General features: G+C 32.6%; 1 protein-coding gene across 2 annotated transcripts in view; it reads left to right on the top strand.

Annotated features, from left to right (window-relative positions):
* Positions 1 to 14,534, top strand: part of KCNH7 (potassium voltage-gated channel subfamily H member 7) — a 475,179-nt gene that overhangs the window by 161,111 nt on the left and 299,534 nt on the right. The gene's annotated exons all lie outside the window — the stretch shown is intronic.

Genomic DNA, 14,534 nt, shown 5'->3' with positions numbered 1-14,534 from the left:
CTGTAACTTTTTCTATTTTCTCTTAAATTGATTTAGTTTTTGAAATATACGTAGAGAACAGTACATAGTTAATAAGCATATGGCTTTCTGAATTATCACAAATGAACACCTCGTATAATCATCACCAGAACGAAAAAGAGAATATCACCATAAGCCCTAAGGTTTCCCTTGTGCCTCAATTCAATCACCACCCTCATCCTTCTTCCTAAAGTTCACCCAGGAATAGTTTGTGTGTGGCATATTTATGCTACTGCATTCCCCATCACTACTTAACATACACTGCTTTTTTTTTTTAACTAAAATGAAAGCTTTATTTTTACAGCCCTCTACAGTCTATTACTGGAATATGAATATTTTACACTTACTATCACTTTATTTATTCTTACTTTATTTCTGTTTTTTAAAATAGATATACATTCATTTTCACAAATTAAAACTTCTCAGAAGTGAGCATAATCCTATGCCATAGAGATAATCACCATGTAAAAGACTACTGATGTCTTACTTTCCTTATGTTTTCTAAAAATTATTTTTAATGATTAAATAAAAAGGATTTTATATATACAAAACAACATGTGTGGTATACATTAGCATGATAACCCTCAGTCACACTCTACTCTGCAACCTGAGAGGCTAAACTGTACCAATTCCAAAGCCCTACGGGCGTTTTCCTGATCTCATCTCCTAACTCTCCTTCTTTAGAGCATTAGCTCTTTAATTTTTGTGGACATTTTTTAAAGTAGACACTAGTACTACAGACACTTAAAAGTGAGTAAATGAAGGTTTAGAAGATTTGATAACTGACAGCCACACAACCAATAAGTGAACCAAACTCAAGACCCTGACTCCAGAACTCAGACTTCCAACAATATGTATTTATATTTTTAGTAGTATAATGTCAGCTTCCCACTAGATTATACATTCCATGACAGTAGAACACAGATGTGTCTTGTTCACTGCTGTAACCCCTAGTTACTGGAATTGAGTCTGTATCTAATGAATAGATTAGTAGATGGGTTGGGGCTGATTATTTATTTATATACACATTTTGTAGACATTCAGCTAGTGCAATGGGGAAAAAAAAAAAACATGAAAAGACTTGAGTTTCTCCCATATTGTATATGCACATCACATATACATAACTCCTTTTCTTTCTCCACAAGTCCTATTCACTCATTTTTGCCCAGCATCTGTGTCATCTCTTTCTGCTTTTTCACGTGACTCAGTTTGTATGTTGCTCTTCACCATGTCTTCCCTGCCTTCTCTTCCTTTTCAAGACTTCCAGACTGTTTTGACTCAGGTGAAAATATTGTTAGAGGGAGGGTGGCCCACTAGGTGATCATACGCACCCTTCCACCCTTCTCTGGGAATAATCATGATACTGTTCTAGTAAAAATTGTTTCTTTTTCTGCTTTTGTCCTTCAAAGTGAATCAGCACAAAATATTGAGACTGAAATGTTAAATACTGTAAGCCCTTAAAACTGCAAAACATCAGTCATATGTTGCCATTCTTTATCTAGAAAGATACCATATTCTTTATTGATTTAGTTTCTGCAGCAGATTTAAATATGGCATGTGTTCCACTTTTATAAAACAAAACTTTTTTATTGCCTTAAATTTGTAAATTCCAAAGACATTACAAACTTTAAATACATTTTTAGAAAGGTTCTTCAAAAGCACATTAATTCAAATTCAGAAAGATGTTTTAGAAGGCCAAGTAAAACAGAAATGTGGGGTGCAGAAATAAATTAAGCATAATACATTAATTAACACAAAGCTGAACCCTGCCTTGGTTTTCACCCTGAAAGACAGATAATTAAAAACAACTCTGTAAAGCATTTTTCATATGACTCTTAGGTTAATGAATGAATGAGAAATAAGATAATGATATAAAGGAAAACTTGAATGTGAAACTCATAACAGAAAAGCAAGATGTGCATACTTTGATGTTGTTATTCTGTATTTAACTCTCTAAATTGATCCTATATTTCAAACAACTGCTCAGAGTGCTTCAGTAATTAGCACATCAGGGATGCATTAGTTTAGAATAATAGTCTTAACTCTAGGAGTTTTTAAAGCTTTAATAATCCATCTTCCCAAAAGCATAACCTGCAAATAATTTAAATTAAAACAATATATCTCAATCATCTACCAATGCACTCACTATATTATTAAATGCACACAAATATATAAGCCTACTCATGCGAACCCAAAAATATTAGAATATTAAAATTGTTGAACAGCTCTCTGGGATGACTGAAGATATGAATACATGATAGCAACCCTTTCTACTCTAACTATACAAGCAACATTGCTCTTCTGAGAAAGTATTGTTTGTCAATCTTATTTCGTGGGGCCTCTCCTATTTCCTTACATCTTAGGGACTTATCATCAATTTGGCTAAAAAGAGTCACTCTGTTTCTGAAATCTTACATTCCAGGATAACATGCTGCTCTTTCCAGTTTCACACTTGTGACCTGTTATTTCAAATTTTACCTCAGCATTAATGTACATTTCTGAAAGTTCATGTTGGAATATAAATCTCGTGGACTCAAATATCATGCAAAGCATTTGTGACAATTGTGTATATTTCAAACTCTTTGGTCAATTTTAGTATAAATGTGTAATCATGATCTTTATTCAATCTCAAGGCAACAGACTTTTCTCAGTCTACATTTGGATAAATATCCTATGTAAGGCAAATACTTTCCCCATTCCCTACACATGCTCAATGCCTCCTAGGAAAATATGACAAATCACAAGACTTTTGAAAGAGTTCCTGGGTTGTGATCAACAGGAAATTAGGTCACCTGATTCAAACATATGTATCCAAATCTGTTAATCATAAGGGTAAAAGAAGTTTCTTACTCTCATGGACTCTAAAGTAAAATACACACAGAAAAAGACCCTAGAATACTCATTTGAATTTGATATGTTGTCTAATGTCAGTGAAGCCATAATCCTTAGGCTGCCATCTTTCTGAGATTATTCTGAGATCATTGGTAGACTTCATACAAGGCCCTTCTATCGAATATGTGTGGAGTCACCATGAGGAGATTTTTATTAGACATGAAATGTTTTTATTGTTGATGAAAATCTTTGATCAGCTATCAGTTGTTCCTTTGGTTAGATTTTGAGCTCCATCTAGTTCAGGGATATCATCATTCCTTAGCAATGTTATCAATGCTTCAAACTCAAGTCAACTAAATGTTACAATAAGAGTAGCTATCATGTAATGAGCTTGCACAACATGTCATATTCTCTCCTGGGGAATTAACGTATATAGTTTCATACTCTCACAAGAGAAATTTTGTTAAGAAAATGCCACATTAGGAAAATTCTCAGCCTTCACCTGATCTAGAAAATGGGCATCTGTCAATATTTCATGCACTCACACAGACACATACACATATGTGTATATTTGTGTACATACATATATACATACATTAATTGATTACAGTGTTTTATACTTGTCTAACACTTGCAAATGTACAAAGATCCTTTTAATTATGGTGTTTTAATTTATCCTCAAAATAACTTGATAATAATCCAATAGAAAAAAATGAGCGGGAAACCTTAAGCAGGCACTTTAAAAAGAGTCTATTCAAATGGACAATAAATGAATAGATACTTACTGAGACAAAGCAAATTAAAACCAAGAAGTGATACAACTACACATCCATTGGGATGGCTAAGATACCAAATATTTGTAAGAATGTGAAGCAACTAAGATTCCCACAAACTACTTGATGTGATCGTAAATTGATAAACCCGGGTTGGAAAGATGTTTGACAGAATCTACTAAGCTAAACACACATGTACTTTATGACTCAGTAATTCCACTGAAATGCATAATATGTTTGCCAAAAGAAATGTACAAGAGTGTTTATACAAACATTATTCATAATGACCCTGAATTGGAAACTACATATGCTCATCTAGGGTACAATAGATAAATATGTTGTAGTATACTGTGGAATATTATATGGCAATAAGAATGAACAAACTACAACTCCATGCAGTGGCATTGATGGCTCTCTCAAATGTAATGCTGAATAAAAGAAGCAGGCACAAAAGAGTATCTGAGGGATGGGGTCTTGAATGAGGTGTGCAGGATGTTTCTTCAGGGTTGATGGCACTCTGTTTCTTAATATGGCTGTTGATAAAATAGATATGGTCATTTTGTAAAAAATTCACTAGGTTATGCATGACAGTTGGCTGACTCTTCTGTGTGATACACTTTAATAAAATGTCTAAAATGATAATGTGATGACACTGGCAAAATGAGTATGAATCAATGAATGAATTAATGACCAAACAATTAAACAAACTTTTTTGAGGTATATATTCCCAGATCTCTATAGTTTCTACTATTTAATCTGTTCAAAAATTACTAGCACCATGGATTTGCTATGATTGCTGTCCTTTAAAATAATCTTTTTACATTCAGTTAATTAAATTCCTTAAAACAATTAAACAAGTTAAGGGATTATTGATATTAATCAGCACAAAATAATAAACCAATTTATTATTAGTTTAACTAATTTAAACTAATTCTTTAAAAAATTATTTCTATATTAAGCTATGTTAGCAAATTTTTTTCTCGTAAATGATATCCTCTTAAACTCCTAGATATGAGTAATATTTCCGAGGGAAGCATTAAGCGCACAAAACAAGAAAATGAGTATGATTCTATCACAAAATGGACCCTTATATGGTAGTACAGAATAGAGAAAGGTTTTCTGTGAAGTTATACTGGGGGACTACATTTTTATTTCAAATTTTAAACCCATGACTGTAGTAACTATTGGAACTCTCCGAGGTACTTCTGTTTGCACCATTTAGTTTTGAATTTCTTTAAAAATTGCCTCAAAAGTTCCAGAGGATGTCAACTCTGACAGTTGCACATCTCCTAGACACTGAAATAGAAATTGGAAGTGCCTTGTTTGCTAGGGAAGGTTCAATTGGTTCTATTTTGTCCCTTTTCAGATACCGTTTTAATGCAACTATGTCAAAGGAAGTAGAGGAATTGGAAAGTTTGGTATTTCTCTTGATTGCTTCCCTAAGTTCTGAATCCCAAATGCTAAAAAGGTTATAATTATTTCAGAAACATGTAAGAACATGAACGATACCTGTTTTGCCATAATGTTGCTATCTGTTTAAACCCAATAGAAATTTGGAGGTACCGTCAATGAGATTTACCAAGAGATTACTTCATAGCTTTCATTGTTATCTTTAAAACCTTAACAAACTTTTTTTAGATATTAACGTGCTTTCTTGTAAGTGAAGCAGAGCCTTAGAGGTAAATCTTCCTGCCTGCATGGAAGATAGCCTTTCAGCAGGATCACTATTAACAATGTATTCAAGCAAACACTGTGTCTGCTTTTAGGCATTCAAGTTAATTTAAATTTTGAAGAGGGTGTGTTTAGGAAAGGACATGGGAGTTAAATACAGGAAGATTCAGCACTGCCTTCTTATCTATCCATCTCTGTCCAGACAGCGTATTTCTAATTTTGAAATACTATTACCTATGTATTTAATACAGTAATTGAATTCCAGTAGTAAACATATATACAAAAACTTCGTAGAATCTTAAATGATTTGTATACACTATTAATTATAAGACTTTGCATGCCACCTTCATGATTTTTTCCATACAAAATTTTGCTTATTTTTGGAATTTCAGTAAAATAATTAACATGTATAAAATAGTATTTTCATATGTAAGTTACAGAGAATACCCAAGTATCCACTACTCAGCTTAAGTAGTCCTCCCTACCTGACGTATTTCTGTGTTTGTAATAATTCTCATTTTAAAAAAGGAATAAGATACCAGTAAACCATGTGGTTACATTTGAATGGTTTTGAATTACATATCAGTGGTAATATATTGCATCTTACTTTGCACCTGCATATTTTTCACTCAAATGACTACTGTTAGATTTATCTTGTATTGATGTGTATATCAATAGTGCATTCATTTTCCCTCCTAAAAATACCTTTGTATGGATATACTGCAATTTATTTATCCAGTATTCTTTAACATACATTTATAGTTTCTAGTTTTCTTTTTGCTGTTGCAAACAATCTTGTAGGCTTTAATTTTGCTAAGTAATTCAAAATTATTTTTTCAAGTAATTGCATCAATTTATTTTCTTCAGGAGTCTATGGGCTTCTTCTAGATCCACATATTATAAATGCTTCATGCTACTTGGCTTCTTAATTTTGGGTCTACTTAATGAATATAAAATGCTGACACATTTGAGCTCTGATTTGCATTTCATTTCCTAATAGTTGTGCTGATCATGTCTTAATATTTTAATGTATCATATATATCATTTGTGTGTTATGTTTTTGTTTTTCCATCTCTAAGTAGAACCAGAATATAATATATCTTGTTCTATAAAATATCTGCTCATTTTTTCCTATTTTATTAGGCTGTTTATTGTAATCTTAGTTATTTGTTAGTTATTTGCTGTAAATACCTTTTTTCCAATTTGTAATTTGTCATTATAAATTTCTTGAGTTGTGTTTTGATGAATAAAAGGTGTGTATAATAAGGTGATCATATTGATCAATACTTTCTTTTATGACTAATGCCTTTGAAGTCTTCATTAATAAATCTTTTCTTATTGCAAGGTCATAAATATATTTTCCAAATTATCTTCTAAAACTTTTACAGTTTGCCTTTCATGTGTGATCTTTAATCTACCTAGAATTGATTTTTCAGTGTACTTTGAAGTATATATAGATGTTTTTCTGAGTAAAATTATCTGTCTTTTTATGTACTGATCTGCTGTGCTTTTCTGTTCTATAGACATTTTTCTTACTTATGGAAATGTTTCTGTGATCTCTATTTTGTTGAATTGCTCTACTTGTTTATATGTCTGCTATGTCATCTCTTTTAATTATTATAGCCTTGGCATTGATCCCCTGAATGTATTCATTTTTTTAAAATCTGTGTTGATATCTCTTGGATAGATCCCCTAAATTTATTCTTTTTTAAAATCAGTGTTCAAGTCATTCATAGTTTTTTTCATTTCTATAAAAAACTAAGAATCAGCTTTTTAATTTCACAAAGAACACTTGTTAGGGTTTTATTGTACTTACATATATTCTGTGGTTCAATTTAGGGAGAAGTAGCATAATGCAGATATTGACTTTTTCTATTCAGGAATGTGGATATTGTTCCATTTACTCAGATCTTCTTAAATGCCTTTCATTAAAATTTAAAATCTTTTTCCATAAAGATTTCACATGTCTCTTATTAGATTATACTTACTCAATAATTATGCTACTATCATTTTTGCTACATTCTCTAACACTCTTACTAGTATATATAAATGCGGTTGAATTTTACATTAATATGTACTCAGCGAAGATGCTAAGCTCTTATTAATTCTAAAATTTATCACTCCACCTTCCTTGTATGTAAGTGTGTCATCTGCAAATTCTTCTTTTTCAATTCATGTTCATTTTTCCTTTGCCTTACTGTGTAAGTGAGATGATATTTACTAGTAATGATGATTGTGGACATTTTTTCTTGTTTCCAATCTTTAAGATAAAATTTATATTTTATCACTAAAAAAAGGTGTTAAGTACTTACGTAAGTATGTTTTGTTGTTTTGGTTTGATATTTTGGCAGATAGCATTAAGGAATTGTCTTCATTTTCTAATTTGCTAGTTTCTTTTGTAAAAAAATGTAATTCGATGTTAATATTAATAATCTTTTGCTCTATTGAAGATTATCACAAGGTTTTGCTGCTTTAATTTGTTTTGCTGCAGTAACCAAGAATCCAATGTCTTGGTGACTTCCAACAAAAACCCTCATTTATTCCTCATGTTACATGATTGTTGTGTGTCAAATATATATGGATTGAGCTCCAAATTTCTCCCCTTTCCAGGGGCCATACTGAATGAGCAACCCCTAACTGGGACATTCTGTTCCCATGGCAGAAAGCAAAAGTGCAAGGGAGAAAACCAAATCATGCAAGTGGACATGGTGTGTTATATTTCTTCACACTCTGTCAGCCAAAGTAAATCATGGAGCCAAATCCCAGACCCTGGGATTAAGAAGCATGACAGGGTAGGGAAGGAATGAATTATTGTGACTAGATAATACAATCTGATATGTGGTGGTGGATTCTACTAATTGATTTCTTAATGTTAAAACAACATTTCTAGGATTAACCTGACTGATAATGTTGTTTCATCCTCTTTATACATTGCTAGATATGATTTGCTATATTTTATATAAAACCATTGCACATATATCCATGAGTGATACTGATCTCTATTTTTTCCTTCTACTACTGCCCTTCTCTCCTTTTGACATCAGTACAGTTGTAGTCTAGAAAAAATGAATATTTTCGTAATCCTTTTGTAGAATACTCTGATAGAATTTGCAAATATTGCAAATATCAGTTATTTTAAAGTTTGGTAGAATAGTTTGTAAACATTCTTGGTTGCATGTGAAACTATTATAAAGTATTGTTACAACCTTTTAATTATTATTGTCTTTTCCTCCATTTATTCTCAAATCAATTTAGATAAGCTACATTTTAATAGGAATTAGTCCAGTGAATCTAAATTTGCATTTTATTCTCAAAATGTTGTTTGGTTTATCCTCTTGTTATTTGGACTATCACATCAGTAAATTTGTCCTGTTTTTCTTTCTTACTTTTGTATATTGGTGGGTTCTTTTATTCTTGAAATACATAGAATTTGCCTATTTTATTATTTTATTTTAAATAATACTTGGGCTTATTTTTAAATATCATATTTTAATATTCCCTGTAATAATTCATCATATGCCTGGTAAGGAGAATTTAAGCTAATAAAAATAAAAAGTTAGAACAATGCTCAGCATACAGTAATCACTATGTGGGTATCAGCTAATACTTTTATTTATATTCTTCTCTTCATTTCGTTAACATTTGTTATTATTTCATACATTCTTAAGTTTGTTGCTGAGTTTATTCATCTTATTTAAAGAAATAAAAATATTTAGTGTTATTATGCTCCTTCTAAATACTACTTTAGCTGTATCCCACACAGTTTTAACTATTTTTATTACTGGTTGTTTCCAAGTATTTTTAAAGTTTCATTATTGTTTCTTCTTTGAGCCATGAGTTATGTTTACATGTGTGTTTCTAAAATTTTCAAGTATTTGATCTTTTTCAAGTTGTTTCTTTGCTAATGATTGCTAACAGAATCATTGTGATCAGAAAATGTGGTGTACATAAACTCAATCTCTTGAAATTTGCTAAAACTTACTTTATGCCTATTATTTAGTTGCCTTTTGTAAATATTTCATGTAGATATTGGCAATGTTTTATGTATTTTATTAAATCAAACTTGTTATTTTTGTCAGATATTTTGTCTAAATATATTTGTCTGCTTGAAGTATCAATACTGTGTATGAAAATGTCCCACAATGATAATGAATTGATCATTCTTTTTCTTGTGGTTCTGTCAATCTTTGCTTTATGTTTATTGAAGTATATGTTAGTTACATGTCATTAGTTCCACGGAATTTTTTCCTTATAGCTCGTTAAATTTCTGCTTTATGTTTATTGTGCTATCTCACTACTTGCATGTATGTTTATAGTTGTATAGTGAATTAAATTTTAATCATATATTTTGAACAATTAATTTCCAGTTTCTCTAATATCTTTAGATATTGTTTTATGTCTTAAACCTATATTATTTGTAATAATACAGCTATATCAGCTTTCCTTTGGTTCAGTTTGCTCGGTCTTTCATTTTTTATTAGAGTATATTTATTTTTTTTTCTCTTTTTGAAAATTTTTATAGATTTAGGTGGTACAGTTGTGCATGTCATGCAGTTATGTTACATGGATATATTGCACAGTGATGAAGTTTGGGTTTTTAGTGTACCCACAACCCAAGTAGAGAACATTGTACCAAATCGGTAGGTAGTATTTCATCCCTCAATTCCCCTTGCATTCTCCCACCTTTTGGAGTTGCCAATGACTTTTATTTCACTTCTTATGTCCATGTGTACTCATTGGTTAGATCCCACAAATGAGAACATGCAGTTTTTGATTTTGTGTTTCTGAGTCATTTCACTTAGGACCACGTCCTCCAGTTCTATGCATATTGCTGAAAAAAAAAATTTAATTTTTTTAATGGCTGAATAGTAATTCATGGTATATATATTCCACATTTTTCATCCAGTCATCCATTGGTGGGCACTTAGGTTGATTTCACGATTTTGCTATTGTGAATAGTACTATTGTGAATAGTACTGCAATAAACATATTAGTCCAGGTGTCTTTCTGATAAAATAATTTCTTTCCTTTTGGGTAGATATCCAGTAGTGGGAATGCTGGATCAAATGATAGTTCTCTTTTTAGTTTTAAGAGATATTTCCATGGTGCTTTCCATAGATGCACTAATTTACATTTCCACCAATAGGGTATAAATGTTCCCTTTTCTCTGCATCCTCACCAACATCTGACTGGTATAAGATGGTATCTCATTGTGGTTTAAAATTGCATTTCTCTGATGATTAATGATGTTGAGCATTTTTTTCATATGTTTCTTGGCCACTTATGTGTCTTCTTTTGAACATTTTGTATACTTTTAATTTAACTTGTATTTTCACTTCTTAGTCTGATAATCTTTGTCTTTAAGTTAAATTTCTGTTTCTGTTTAAAATAGATGTTCACCTCCTTCCTGAACAATAACAGGACAATGGAAATGTAATTACCTCCCAATTTACATCCTATTCTTTTCTACTAATTTAAATCTATTATTTACCTTTGAATTGTTTATGCAGTCAATATTTTTCTTTTTTTTTTTCTTTTTTCTTTTTCTTTTTGTCTTTCTTTTCTTTCTTTCTTTTTTTTTTTTTTTTTTTTTTTTTGAGATGGGGTTTTGCTTTTGTTGCCCAGGCTGGAGTGGAGTGGTGTGATCTCAGCTCACTGCGACTCTACCTCCCGGGTTCAACTGACTCTCTTGCCTCAGACTCCCGAGTAGCTACAACTACAGGAGTCTGCCACCACGCCCAGCTAATTTTGTATTTTTAGTACAGGCAGGGTTTCGTCATGTTGGCCAGGCTGGTCTCGAACTCCTGACCTCAGGTTATCTGCCTGCCTCAGGCTCTCAAAGTGCTGGGATTACAGGCGTGAGCGACCATGCCCGGCCAACTGGATACCTTTTCTAATAATCCCTTCTTGCATTTGCATTTCAGACATTCTTTTGGAAGTCATTTTTCTTCTTTCTTTCATTTGGTTGTTTGTTTTAAGATCAAGTTTTGCTCTTGTCACCCAGGCTGGAGTATAGTGGCGCAATCTCCCGCTCACTACAACCTCCACCTCCTGGGTTCAAGTGATTCTCCTGCCTCAGCCTCCCTAAAAGCTGGGATTACAGGCACGCTTCACCATACCTGGCTAGTTTTTGTATTTTCAGTAGAGATGGGGTTTCACCGTGTTGGCCAGGCTGCTCTTGAACTCCTGACCTTAGGTTATCCGCCCGCCTCAGCCTCCCAAAGTGCTGGGATTACAGGTGTGAGCCACTGCACCCAGTCTTCTTTCTTAAACACATACTTTAGACATGACCTCAGCACTATTGACATTTGGGACCAGGCAATTCTTTGGGTTGGGGGACTGTCCTATACAATACAGGATGTTTAACAGCATCTCTGACCTCTGCCCACTAGATGCCAATAATTCCAGTTATTATGATCAGAAATGTTCCAGATATTACCAAATATTCTCATATTCTCTGAATGAGGGGTGCAAATAGGGGTACCAAAAATTACTCCTGTTTGGGAACCACTGCTTTAAAAGTGTCCTTGTTATTAAACTCTGTCTTGTTCTTCTGAGAGCAATAGCAAAATAAAAACCTTTCCGAAAAATTGTATACCTCCTAGATTTACAATTGTATGTTGAGAGTTGTTTTCTCTCAGCAATTTGAAGATTCAGTCCACTAGTTTTTGGCTTCTGTTGTTGCTTTTGAAATACTGTCATTCCTTTGAAGCTAATATGTCTTATTTAATATGTCCTGCAGTTTTTCAACGATGTGTCTAAGTTACATCATTTCATTAATGAATGTCAGTAAGTCTACATTTTATTTGCTCTACATTGGATTCATTTTGACCTTTTGAGTTTAAACAGTCACATCTTTCAATGCTTTTAGAAAACTCATCCGTTTGATTATTTTCTACTCACGTTTCTCTATGATCCTTTACTTGATATCCACCTGAACATATATTATAACTTCTCACTCTATCCTCTATAATTCTTAAACTCTTTCAGGTTTTAAATCTTTCTGACTATCAAGGCTGCCTTTTAGTTAGATTTCTTATATATATCCTCTAATTTTAAAAATTATATTTAGCTGCATTATCTGCTATTGAACACACCTATTAAGCTTTTAATTTCAAGTATTATATTTCTAATTTCCATAACACTGTTCTTTTCCAAATTCATCAGCCATTTTTAAAGTTTCTAAATCTCTGTATGTACTTAGGATGGTTTTTGCATTTGTAAGCAAAATAATTACGGTTGTGTTATAGTTTTCGTCAGGTCATTCCAATACTTAAAATATTTGAAATTGTAAAGCTTCTGCCCTTTTTTTCCCTACTGCCTTTCATTCATGATACCTTATTCTTGTGTGTGTTTCACTAACATTCAGTCAATGTTAGTGAAACCTAACTATGACTATAACTATGACTTGAGTGTTTGCTCAAGTCAACAGAACTTTATCTAGGAGAACATTATGAGCCTTACGTGGAAGATTTATTTTCTTTTCCAAAGAGTAGTAGTTCCTGCATATGTCAAGCCCTAGGGAAAGTTAGGTGAAACCCTGTATCACTTTAGTTCTATACTTGGCATTTTACAGTTGGCTCAGGTAACTTAATTTGAGTCACAGCTCTACATCAATGATGGCTTATAATTTTTAATTCTCATGGAAAGTCTTATCCTCCCTCTACCTGGTAACAAGCTAAAGGAAAAATATTTACTGTGTACTTCTGTTGAGTGTAGTTTACTGGAAGCATAGTCTCTTGAGGCTCTAAGTTTCGTGTTGTCATATTTTCAAAGTTTGGTAAACTCTAGACTTTATGTCTCGTTATCTACACAGTGAGCAAATGTTCAAATTTAAGCCCACCATAAACATGGATTGGTAGATGACCTCAGGGTAACTGTCAAGTTCAGATAATAGTTACCTTCCTAGATTTTTCCTTTCCCTTATTTTGGTTTCCTGGTATTTTTCCTACTTTCCTGACATCTCAGCAATAAAATTTAAAATATTTTAAAATAATTCAATAAGAGCTTTTAGTTGTTTTGAAGAATGAATATTAATCACAGAGTTTTTCTGATATACTGTTGAAAATGGAAATCAATTTTATATGCTTTTTAAAATCTAGCTTATATAAATAAACTGAAGCCTAATAATGCTATCTACTTTAATCATCCAATAAATATTTATTGAACATATACAACATTCTACTCACTGTTTTAAGCATTTAACGTATCATGTGACAGAACAGAATTCATGCCTTCGATGAACTTAGTATATTCTATTGGGAGGAAATAAAACAACAAACACAAAACACGTACATAAAAAGAGTAGCTTTGGACACCGATGAGTGCCATGAAGCAAATAAAGTAAGGTGATGTAGTGGAGTTATCTGAGACAAGGGACCTGATTTAGCTAGGAATTGGAACCAGTAGGTCTGAAGAAGTAAAATATTAGTGAAACCTGATAATTAATAAGATGTTAAATATTAGTGAAACCTGAAAATGTTAGTGAAACCTTAACTATGACTAGTTAAGAAAGAAGTAGAGAAAGACTAAGAGTGATATTCAAAATATGTAACATCTGCACATCTGAACTGGCTATAGCTTGGGTCTGGTATAAACAAGCTTTAGCCCTATAATAGTGATGCGTCCTTTGTGAAGGGCTGGGAAGCCAGATCAGCTGTAAGAAGAGAACTTGGGGAGCTTAATGCTGAATATTTTCTGGTAAATACTTTGGTAAATACTTTTTTTTAATATTTAACAATCAGTATGTATATCTACTGCATACTAGCTGAAAACAATATTGCCCACCCCTACCTAATTCATTCAAAGGGGAAGGATATTCCAAACAGAAGGAATAGCAGTTGCAAAAGTTCTGAGATACAAATTAGTTTGAGTGTTTGAGGAAAGAAATATAGCAGTGTAACTAATTATATAAGAGGCCATGGTGAAGAATTTGGATATTTTAATAAGTTGAATGTGGAACCACTAGAGTGCTTTATACATGGGAGTAGCATGATCTGATTTACACTTCCAGAAAATCCACCTAGCTGATGTATGAAGAATGAATGGAGGCGGGGCATGGTGGCTCACGTCTGTAATTCTAGCGCTTCAGGAGACTGAGGCAGGAGGATCACTGGAGTCCAGGAGTTTGCGAATAGCGTAGGCAAAGTAATGAGACCCTATCTCCATGAAAAATAAGAAAAATTAGCTGGCCATAGTGATGCACACCTATAGTCTCAGCTACTCAGGAGGCTCATGGGA

This window comes from Piliocolobus tephrosceles, chromosome 11 (genome assembly GCF_002776525.5).
Source record: "Piliocolobus tephrosceles isolate RC106 chromosome 11, ASM277652v3, whole genome shotgun sequence".
In the NCBI taxonomy this organism is placed as follows: Eukaryota; Metazoa; Chordata; class Mammalia; order Primates; family Cercopithecidae; genus Piliocolobus; species Piliocolobus tephrosceles.
The sequence above is the reverse complement of the archived record's forward strand: the minus strand, read 5'-3'. Positions and strand labels throughout refer to the sequence as shown.